This window comes from Helianthus annuus, chromosome 9, assembly GCF_002127325.2.
Source record: "Helianthus annuus cultivar XRQ/B chromosome 9, HanXRQr2.0-SUNRISE, whole genome shotgun sequence".
Lineage (NCBI taxonomy): Eukaryota > Viridiplantae > Streptophyta > Magnoliopsida > Asterales > Asteraceae > Helianthus > Helianthus annuus.
This window is the reverse complement of record NC_035441.2, coordinates 117,398,298-117,410,101: the sequence shown is the minus strand read 5'-3', so window position 1 is coordinate 117,410,101 and position 11,804 is coordinate 117,398,298.

Here is an 11,804-nt window from a genome sequence, read left to right as displayed (position 1 = left end):
GTTTGACTGTCTCCAAAATGCTTTCTTTTCTTCTTCTTCTGCTGATGTACCTGAAACAAATGTCATCTTTGGTTTAAAATCTCGAACATATTTTTCATTTTTCTGTTTTTCTGTTGGAATAAAACCAAGACCTTTCTTTTTGAAATTACCGTTATGGTTTGGTTTCTTTTGAAAACCAGAACCAGAATTATAACCCTTTTTCTTGTTTAATCTTTGTTGAACTCTTGAGGTGTAAGGTTTAGGTTTTTCATTAAGATTTAAATCTTTTATTTCAGAAATTTTGATTTCTGTTAATTTGAAAACCTTTTTTATCATTTCTGTTTTGACACCTCTTATTGGAAATTCCTCATCAGAATATAATTTGTCTGAATCATTCAAAGTATATGCCACTTTAAATGTTTCATCATTCAAATTAGATTTTGATAACAGGAATTCTTTATCATAAACTCTTTTGCCCTGTTTTTCATTTTGACCCGGAGTGCTGGACTCAGACTTTGACTCCGACATAGACTCCGACTTTGACTCCTCAGTTTCATCATTGTCTAACACATGATCCACCACTTTCCTCATCAATTGAGATTGTTGATCAGTGTCAGACGATGTAAACGTGACATCAATACTTTCTGGCAAATTGACTGAAGACTCTGACTCCCACTGTAAGTTTGTAGCCTTTTGGACTCTTTCCGAATTTGGATTTCTGGGCAAATATTTTCCAGCGGGGGTGGACACTTGTTATAGCTGACACCTTGTTTCTTACCAGAATTCTTCTTGTCAGCCTTTTTCTTTGTGTCATTCTTCTTTACAGTCTTCTTTTCAGGAGTCTTTTTTTCAGTTTGTCCTTCTATCACTTCATCCCCTTCAAATGCCTTCATGCCTTCAACAGTTGGATAAATCTTGTCAATGACATAAGAAGTACATGAGTAACTTTTCAACAAATGATTAACTCTTTCAGTCTCAATTCTTTGAGCGTCCAGTTTTTGTTCTAAAACAACACACTTCTCGATGTAGTTGTTCACAACTTTCTGTTTGATCATGAACGCTCCTTGAAGTGTCTTCATTGCTGTTGTTTGTTCTTCACTCGTATCATTATACATATTCATTGCTTTGTTCAGTACATCATCCGATTCCTTCAACCTGTTCATGTTGTGAATCAACTTACTGTTTTGTTTTTTTACAGCTTCACAATTTTCACAAATCACCGGACTTTTCTTTGCATCAACTTCTTCACTAATCTTGAATTTTGGAACTTCTTTCACTTTTCTTCTGACTACAGGAACATCTTCATCATCACTGTTGACCGGTGTTTTGATCTTTTTCTTTTTTTGTTTCGCTTTTTCATCTTCACTGTCACTTTCTGCCAGCATTTTCAAATGATCTCTCATTCTTTTTGCATAATATTCAGTGTCATCATCACTATCTTCTTCAATTCGGGCAACAAAAGCTGTGTGAGCTGGAGCTTTGTTAGGATCATAATCATCCCAATTGAAATTTTCCCAGCTAAACCCTTCAGGTAGCTTTTCATCATCTTGGTCTATCACACATGCTTTACCATCAGCTGGTATATATTTGTCCCAATTGAATCCTGTTGATGGTTTCTTTTCATCTTGATTTACCATACAAGCTCTCTTTGAAGAATCTTCAATCACATTCCTTCCATGTGCTGTTTGTGCCTGTTGTTGATGTTGATTAGGTTGTTCAACAACTTGATGATAGATGGCCTTCCTGTAGTAATCATTGTTGTTGAAAGGATTTTGAGCTCCACTTGCTTCACGATTAGTGCACTCCCTCTTGAAGTGTCCTTTTTCCCTGCAACGAAAACAAGTGAATTTAGATTTATCAAAACCTCAAGTAGAAACATTAGCCTCACGGAGATCATCTCTTCCTGTGATCTGCTTGAATTTCTCAGCTCTTGGCAACACACTAGCCAAACACCATTTTATATCCATTAGCTCCATCTCCTCAGCATCGATCTGGTCGTAATCCTCCTTAGTCAGCATTGGATTCCCAATCCGACCTGCAACAAAACTGCTGTATGATTCTAACACCATTACCAACAAAGACATGTGATTTTTAGCAACTTCCTCTGAGTAATCTTGATCATTCTCAAGATTTAATACAATATTGCACTATAGTTTCCTTCCATTCTTTGTTGCTAAAATGATTGGATCAAATGATGAAAATGATGAGAAACTTGTGTTGCTGTATGATCCTTTGGATGAACTTCCTGATGAACCTTTAGCATTGAAAGCAGTTTCAACCTTTGGTGATAAGTTGATGTTTTATCGTTTAACCCTGCTTGTTCACCGTCAAAATCTTTCATTCTGACAATCTTCCGTTTCTCCATCTCTTGAGCTTCCAACTTTTCAATGAATTTACTCAAAGTTAGCGTATTAAATCCTTTCTTGTTTCTGAGCATCATCAAATACGTGCCCCAAGTTTCATGTGGCAATGCATCTGCTAATTTTTCAATCAACTCCTCATTATCTTTGTTGATACACACCCTTCTCATGTTAACCAACAAATTGCAGTATCTTTCAATAATCTGTTTTGTGCTCTCATTTTTCAAACCACGAAACAAATCAAACTCTTTTTTCAGTAGTGATTTCTTGTTCTTGATCATTTCTTGACTACCAACAAACTTTGATCTTAAAGCTTTCCAAATCGAATAAGAACTTCCATTATGTTGCAATAAGACCATGATATCTTCTTTCACCACTTGTTGTAGCAGACATTGTGACTAACCTAAAAATTACGGGTATCCGTACAATTAATTTATATTTAATTTGTGCTTAATGACTGTGCTGATTACAACTGTTGATTTAACTGCTTACTGATTTCTGTTACATACATACACATGCATCACCTTCATACTGTCACTCCATTTATTATATACAAACTTTAGTGACAAACTTGATGCACAAAGCACAGTTAGCACACTGAGCGGATAACCCAGTAAACATGCTGACATTGCCAGCACTAGACAGACATTGTCTCTAAGGCCAGTATGAGCCGGGAATAGATTACTACACTAGTAGGGAGTGTAGGGAGGTGAGGTGTCACACCCCAACCAATGGCGGAAACATCGGGATGAGACGAAGTGTGAAGATTGCTCGAGACATCATAACGCTATTTGTGACAATAATTTAATAATCCAAATTTCATTTCCAAACTTCAAGTAGTCATCAATACAAGATCCCAATTAACAACAAGTTTAATCAAAATAACAAACCAACATAACCAAAATTCGATACAACATATTAAACCTAACGTCTAAAGTGTGTATCTAGGCATCGTGCTACCTCTTTCATTTCATCATCATCAACCTGTAACATGTTTAAAATACATTTCAATGCAAAAGCAAAGGCGAGTATACAAGTTTTGGTACATACATAGCATAAGATAAAAGTGTGAACAATCCCTCATAGCATGCATGCGATTCAAGATAAACATTAAATATGGCATGTGTCTAACATATCAAACCAAGAAACGCAACTTGCTCATGACATAACCAAAGTTTCAGTAGAGGCGGGTCGTTAATCCTATAGCGCTACATATGTCAAGGTTTGGCTCGTACGAAGTTAATGATAAGTTCAACACATAAGAATCACCCAAATTTAAAGTATCAAGCCATCACATATACAAGCATGTTATAGGAATGTTCATGTGTTTAGACAAAAGTTCATGTGTAAGTTTCAATAGGTAAACATGTTACACCCCAAAAGTGGTAAAAGTAAAAGGGGAAAAGTACGAGTATACTCACATTGGTTGCGTTCGCGATTTCATGTAAGTAACGCAAGGAAAAGATTGGGATGTCGAAAGAATGAACGTGAGAGGCTAACCTAAATATGAAAGTACCCCACGTAAACGATCTAATAATATTCCTAATATTTATTGCTTAAACCTTCATTAATCAAATTGAATTCTAATCTTAAAAGTAAATAAAATAAAATAAAATAAAATAAAAATAAAGTAGATAGGGTCAACCGGGTTTGAACCCGTGACCTTTCTTTTAAGAGAGGTAGAATTGTAATACCCAAATTTTCTTTTTAAAAAAAATAATAATAAATTAGTATCAGTTACTGCATGTTAAATATGAGTATTATTGTTTATTACAAATTGATTAACTTGAAAGTTGATTTTAAAAAAACATATATGAAGCAACAGAAAGTGTTTGATAGTTTTTTTTTTCTATATAACCAAACTAACTAGTTCTTCTTCTTTACAAAAATACAAATCTACTGTTGTGTTGATAATATATATACAAAAAAAAAACAAAAGATGAAAGGTTTTAAAGTAAAAAAAAACATAACAGAATAAGTAACAACACACCACGAAGAATAGATGTCTTCGTGCATCTCTTGGTCCCTTTCTCTCAATACATATATATATAAATATGTATTAAGTAGATTAGAAATTTGATGTTAAAAAAAAGAACACAGAGATATGTATACATATACATATATAACGGAGGGGTGTTGAAGATACTCTAACCGATATGCTTCGTAAATGGAACTAAGAATGAACCGAGTGTGGGAAAATAATACCGAACAATAAGCCGCGAGTTTCTGAGTATGCTCCGGCAGCGCCTTCGAGTTCCGGCGAGGATGCTTCTTGAAACAGAGAGAGTGAGGTGTATACCGCAACGAGAATGGCGTGCACCGGAACCAAACTTTATCATCTTCTTCATTAGCGAATCCAAAACGAACACTCACGAAGTCGAGATGCCGCCGTTGAACTCCGCTGCTGCTGAACGTCGCCGCCGCTGAACGCGGCTATCGCCGCCATCGGACACCACAGCCGCCGGTCGGTGCCTCCTTCTCTCCTCGGTCGGGCGCCCATCTCTCTCTCTCTCTCTTCGTCCTGTTGCCACCGTGTGCCGCCGCCACCAGACGGTGGTGGTCGCCGGCCATTCAATCGAGCAGAGGGTGTTGTGTGATGGGTTTAAGAAGAAGAGGGGAGGTGAGTATGGGATCTTGTTTAGGAACACAGGGTTATACCGACAATAAAAGGAATACAGATGGTCAATTGTTTTGGGCGGCAAGTTCATGATTCAAAAGGAATTGTAATGTAATGTGCGTATAATATCATTTTGCTCATGAAGTTTTCACAAAGGTCCCTTAACTTTGAAAAGTAACTAAATTAGGTTAACTTTGTTTAAGTTATATTTCTTAAATAGAAGTAACCTTACAACCTAACATGGTTAACTAGGTTATTTTATTAAATATATAAACAATTTTTTTTTGTAATACTAATCACAAATAAAAAAAATATAAATATTTAAACAACCTAATTAATTTGATTAAAGAATAAATTCTTCAACGATGATTTGTTTCGAAAAAATTTATGTGGTTCAAAAGGTGAGGATCCGAATTTCAACCCGGGTCGGATTTTGGATATCCGTTTTTGGCGGATGTTACAGTCTCCCCTCCTTTTGGAAATTTCGTCTCGAAATTTATTCAACAGGAAGATTTGAAAAGAATTTTGGCATAAAGTTGATTTTTTTTTTAAATTGGGACTTGGAGTTTGAGACGTTTTGGAATGTAAGAAATTTTTAAGGAACGAAGAGATAGGTTCGACGTTTTACTTAAAACGGTTTTGGAGGTAACGATCAACTACGGTTGTTTGCACATGAATAAGGAGTAGAAAGATAGTTTTTAAAAGTAAGGAGGTAGATTAGGATTCGGGCGTTTAAAAAGACTAGATTGTAAACGGGGTTAGTATAAAGACAAAGAATAATGGAGAATAATGGGAGTATAAAAGTGAACGATTGAGCTTTAATAAACGAACGAAAGTATAAGATTGGCATAAGTATTGGATAGACGAAAGTGATGTGTTAAGAATGAGGTCTTGTCGTGGATAATCGGATATAATACGTTTGTGAGTTGTTAAAGTTCGAATTGGGTTTAAAAGGTCTGCAAAACGCCGAATTTTCTCATGGCACGTCTTACGAAATTTTGGGTAACATGATGAAAACACTTATATATAGGAAGTACCAGCGGCGTATCCACCATGCTTTGACCATGTTGCATCCGTTTCGTATTCGGTGTCATGTTACGTTCCGTGTCTTACCATACACAGTAGTACACTCTATGGTTTTCATACGCCCATCACTATAATCCCGTGTGCACCCGCGATTATTTTGATCGTCACATGATCCGCATAGCTTGTACTAGTTGGGTATGAATCAGGGTATACATAATAAAAAAAATAAGAATGTGCACGTATAAGAATATAGTATATAAGCAAGTCCATGCTTAAGTATATATGGGACCCACGTAAGCGAATCCATCGGATTGCACTCGCGTACGGGTATGAATGTATGAATCATGAGTATGAGTATAAGTACAAGTTTAAGTATGAATATGAACGTAAGTATGAGTATAGACTTAAAACGTATGAGTAGTATGAGTATAAGTATAAGCATAAACGTATGAGTATAAGTGTAGGTACGAATAAAAATTACATATATAGTGTATGTTGAAGCATAACGAAATTTAAGCATATAAAAACATTCAAAAGGTTGAGTATGTAAAACGGACGGTTTAAGTGGAGTTGTCGTGAGATAGTGACAAAACATGTACGATGATATGCATGTATAGTTGTTCAAGCGAAACGTTGAGTTTATCGAATCGAAATATATTGAGTTTGACTAGTAATGTAGATTCTAGTTTGTAAATGTAAGAAAAAAAATAAGGTACTTATTGTAGATCCCAAAACGTATCCGGATCACAGTGGTTGGTTGTTTTAGTCCAAAACACCTATTGATTAAGTGTTTGAACTATGACTAGTCAAGAAATATCAAGAATGAAGATGAAGGTGAAGCTAATGGATTGAGGAATACAACTAGTGTTGTATTGAATCCAAACAGAATGATATAACAATAAACAACCTTGGAAATCAGATCAAAGCTCAATAAGAATGTAAACAACACTTGATTCCACCAAGAGCCAAAAGCTTAAATGTGTTACAATGCTTGGGGTATTTATACTAGCATCCTGACTAACCAGCAAATTTATAAATTTGCTGGAATCTTAACTACACTAGGTCAGGAATATAACTTCTAGATAATTACAAAACAAGCCCCTAAACATTCAAAAAGCATACAAACTACAATTAAACTGATCCAGTACAAGTACCAACGATCTCACATGTTCTAACAATATCCCCCCTAGATCGTTGCGTGCTTGTCTTCTCATTCTTCAGTGGCGACCACTGGATCTTCTGTTGTAACCACTGGATCTTCCGTAGTTTGCTTTTCTGGCTCGATTGGATTTTCTTCCACAATGATCGTTTCTGGTGGTGCGACACTCTCCGTTGGTGCTACCGGAGGTTCCTGATTAATGACAACTTCACTTGATTTTGGGTCCTCCTTAGCGGCCTCATATGTGGATGAGGCCGGAGGTGTTGGTGTGGCTTGAGAGTCGGTGGTGGTTGGATCTGCAGTTGCAGTAGCGCTTCCTTCCACTTTTGTCTCATGTTTCTTTTTCTTTCGAGCTTCTCTCTTTTTCTGCTCTTTCTCTTTTCGCTTCTCTATTTTGTCTACCATGTCGAGCATCTCCCTTTTTAATCTCCAGGCACGTTCCACTGCTCGCTGAAACAGTGCTGCCTCTTCAAGATTTGCATTTCCAGCTCCGACATTGATACGACTCGCATTCAGCATGGTGAGATCAGACAGCCCGAACTGAAACACGTCCATAGGATCCAGTATTCGAATATCAACATTGTCGTTCGACCTTATTACAGCTTCACCGGTTTGACTATCGTAGAACCATTTCTTGAAATCCTTAAGTGCCACAGGGATTTCTTCCGGAAGCTTGACTCTGGTGACTACTTTAGCAGGGTTAATAACCCACGTCACCTTTCCCTTGCCTGTTACTGGATCGAAAGAGGTTTTGGACACTCGGCGTCTTGGGCGCTGTGGGGCATGATTCGGGAAGTTCTTGTCGCATTCGCTTGTAATTAGACGTTCAAAGTCTCTTCCGATGCCTCTGTCACCATGGTTGAGCAAATTCAGACGCCCAAGCTCTCTTAAATCCCACCTTGGGAGCGAGAAAAGATCAAATCCTGTTGCGAAATATTGTATCACACCACCCCGTCTCTTTACTACAAACATGCCCCTGAGGTTATCATACATCCAGCTAATTATTTTCTCAGTTTCCTCAGATTTAACGACCTTTATCACTTGATGAAGATCAGGGAGCTTTTCTCGTTCTTTTCTGAACCACTCGGGATGTTCAGGAGCAAATGTCTTGCCGTCTTCTTGCTCATATAAGACCTCGTCTTCTAGCCCCCACTCAACAAAGGTTGGTGGCATGATTTCTCGATCTGCTTCCTCTTCTTCGCTTTCGTTTCCCTCCAATGCCTTGTCAACCGACTCTAATCTCTTTTTCTTTGCTTCGGCTTCCTTTTCTTTGCGAGCCGTTTCTTCTTGAATGAAAGCTTCAAAATCGAAGATTTCATCAAATGTAAACATCGGCTCAATGTTCGCTTTTTCACATATTCCCCGCATCATCCTGTAGAGCTTCTCCAAACTGGCTTGCTGAAATCTGACAAACTTGGCTTGCTTGGCCATGTATGCCGTCATTTCCTTGTTCTTCTTTCTCTGATCCTTGAGTTTCTCTCTCAGGATGTTTGTATCATTGACTTGATTCTTTAACAAACAAATTTCTTTCGCCACGGAAGGCCCGGTGTCCTTTATCAATCGATCGAACAAGTCTTGAAATGGTCGTAGCCTTTGTGGAACAACAGGTGGTTTTGAGATTCTGGTGGGTTTGACTGGGGAAACCTTTGAAGTACCTTCGCCTGCTTGTGCCTCGTCAGGATCAACAAGAATTTGATCAACGAAATCATTGAGGTCTTGAGCTTCTTCAGGAACTACTTCGGGCATCTCGGAAGAAGATATTTCTTTACGTTTCAGGCTCTTTTCTCGTTTCTCTTTCTCCTGCATTGCATGAATGGCTTTCAGATCTTGAATATGTTTGCGTTGCTCTTCAGTTTGTGCCGCACTGATTGCAGAACTCATCAAACGTTCAGAACCTCCTGTTGTCTTTTTCTTCTTAGGAGGTTCTTCATCTGCAGGTTGCTTGCCCTTTCGTTTTTCTTTGCTACTTCCTTCTTTGGCGGCTGCTTCGGCCTGTGCTTGTGCTGCTCTCTGTTGTTTAGCTTTGACCCCTTCTTTGTACCTCTGATATGCAGCTTTCACGATGGGTAGTCTTTCAGCTCTGTACATCCAGTCGTGCAACAAAACCCATTCGTTGGTTTTGATTTCAGTATATTGTCTACTTGTGGGCACGTGGAATTTGTAGGTATTTCCGTCATTGGGGAGGTCTTTGTGCTGATCATTTATGAGCATCTGAATAAATCTCGGATACATCGCCCAAGTCGCTCCATTTGCATTTTCTCTCATATAATTGAAAATTAATCCAGAGAGATTGAATTTTTGATTTGTGCATAGGCTCAGCATAGCTGCAGACCATTCCAAATTTAAGCCATCAAACCCGCCTTTTCGATGCGCTAGACTTGTCGAAATTACATAAACAATAAACCTCCAATCCTGAGTTAGACCGCCCCTTTTAATCTCCTTCTTATTTCTAAAATCCCCTGCGTATCCCATTCCTTTGAAACCGTCAAGAATATCGTCTTGACTCATGCTTTGTGGTTCATCACTGTTGTCTTTGAGTTTCAGAACTTTACGTACCCTTTCCTCTGTCACTTCAACTCTTTTATTGCGTACTGTTGAAGAGATTCCCGGTTTGTTGTTAATTGATTCCAGCTTTACGTTCTCCCAGAATTCTCGAATGTGAAGAGGGTAGACAGGAACGGAAGTCTCCACTGCATAACTGATTCTGCTATCGTGAACCCATCTAGATACGTCCTCGAAGTTGGTTGGAACTAGATTAAGATTTATACTCTGGTTATGCTTGAGGGTTTTATCCCATTCGAGCACTTTCACCATTCTGCACAGAAAACGAAGCAGGTTAGAGTGTGTGGATACCAGATAAACTATGTACGAAATGAAATTTTACAAGATGAATAAAACAAAACATGTATTAAATCACCCAGCGAATATGGCGAAGACATGATCTTGACCGGATTTGACTTGTCAGCGGAGATCACAATCTATCTCGCCATCCGGGCGGAATAGATCATGTGACTCGATGCTCGAACTCGCGTTCGAGACTTGTGATCTTCGCTGACTTCGCTAGCAGAACGACCTCAACAATACTTAGATAACATCGCTATGTTCGCTAGGGTTATGACATGATTTAACTGATAAATTCGCTGGCGAACATAGCGATGGTATCATCACTTTTTCGGAAACGATTTACCAGCGAACACATCGATCTAGATCGCCACCCGAGCGAAATAGATCATTTGCTGGTCGCTCGAACTCGCGTTCGAGACTTTTGACTTTCCCTAACCTAAATACGCTAAGTTCGCTGGCACCATGTTAAATTCGCTGTGTTCAAGTTTTTCTTGAAAAACCCTTTTCAAAAAACCCCAACCAGTTTAAGATCAAACGATTCCCTTTTAAAAACCTCTTTTAAACAACACAAAACTGACTCGACTATTAACAACAACGACTGATGAGGACAAGAACACGATTAAAACCTCCTGATGTAAATTCAATAACTGATACATCTACCAATCCCCAATAAATAACCCAAAAACTTCAAACAATCTCAACACAATGATATCCACTATGAACAGAGATTTAAAACAGATACCTATCGAATCAATGAACTATAACCTTAATAGACAAGCATACCTGATATTCTTTGACTGATAATGAAATTGTGTTGATGATTATGAACAAGTTGAAATCGGAAATGAGAGGGACAGGAAGACCGTCGATGAAGTGATTAATGTAAAAATTTGAAAAATAACTGTTGAGAGAAAAAAAATATATATATGTACGGTTAAAAAAGTGACCAGCGAATATATAAATTCGCTGGAATCTTAATTTCGCCGGCCTATTTATATTTTCAACATGTTTTTGGTTTTTGCTTGAGGATTTCAAACGTTCTCGAAAAACGTGCCCGTTTATGTTTGAAAGCTTGTTTATTTCGGAATATTTACAGTGATGCTAAAATTTGGGCCATTTTGACTCCGAACTTTAAATATCTTGCTTTGCGAGGATTCATTTAACTTAGAATTTCCTGATATGTCCGACACTTACCGAACTTTCCTGCAGAGGATCATACTGCCAACACTTGCCACATTCTTTATATATTATTACTATTATATTACTAACCAGGGCACAAGAAAAAACTGTCAGTATGTTTGTCCGCTTAAATCCATGCATCCTTCTTTCAACGTACCTTCGGAGAGCGTGTTTTATCATGTTTTTGGTAATTTTGACAAGTCTTCGATGGCCCCCACACAAGCTATTGAAAAATAGAATCATTACGCCCTCGTGAGTCCCACATCAGGACATACCCCCGCGATCAAGGTATGCACAAAGATTCCTCATAACGGGTGAGTATATTGGATTCATTCTCTTCAACGATAGAACGGAGATCAGGTCTGTACTTTCGTACAACAGAGATTCCAGGAACTATCGAGGGTTAAGATAGATGGTTCGGCGAACAGGTCAGTACTACCGTACAGCAGAGTTGCCTACTGATCTATCAGAGAATTTGGCCAAAGATGGCACTTATTATGGATTTTGGCCAATAATGGCGCTTATTATACAGGGTTTGGCCTTTTTTTTTTTTTTTTTTTTTTTAAGGCACTTATTAATAAGAGAATATCATAGCATCGCGTCTAGGTCAGTACCACCGTACAGCAGAAGGGCAACTATG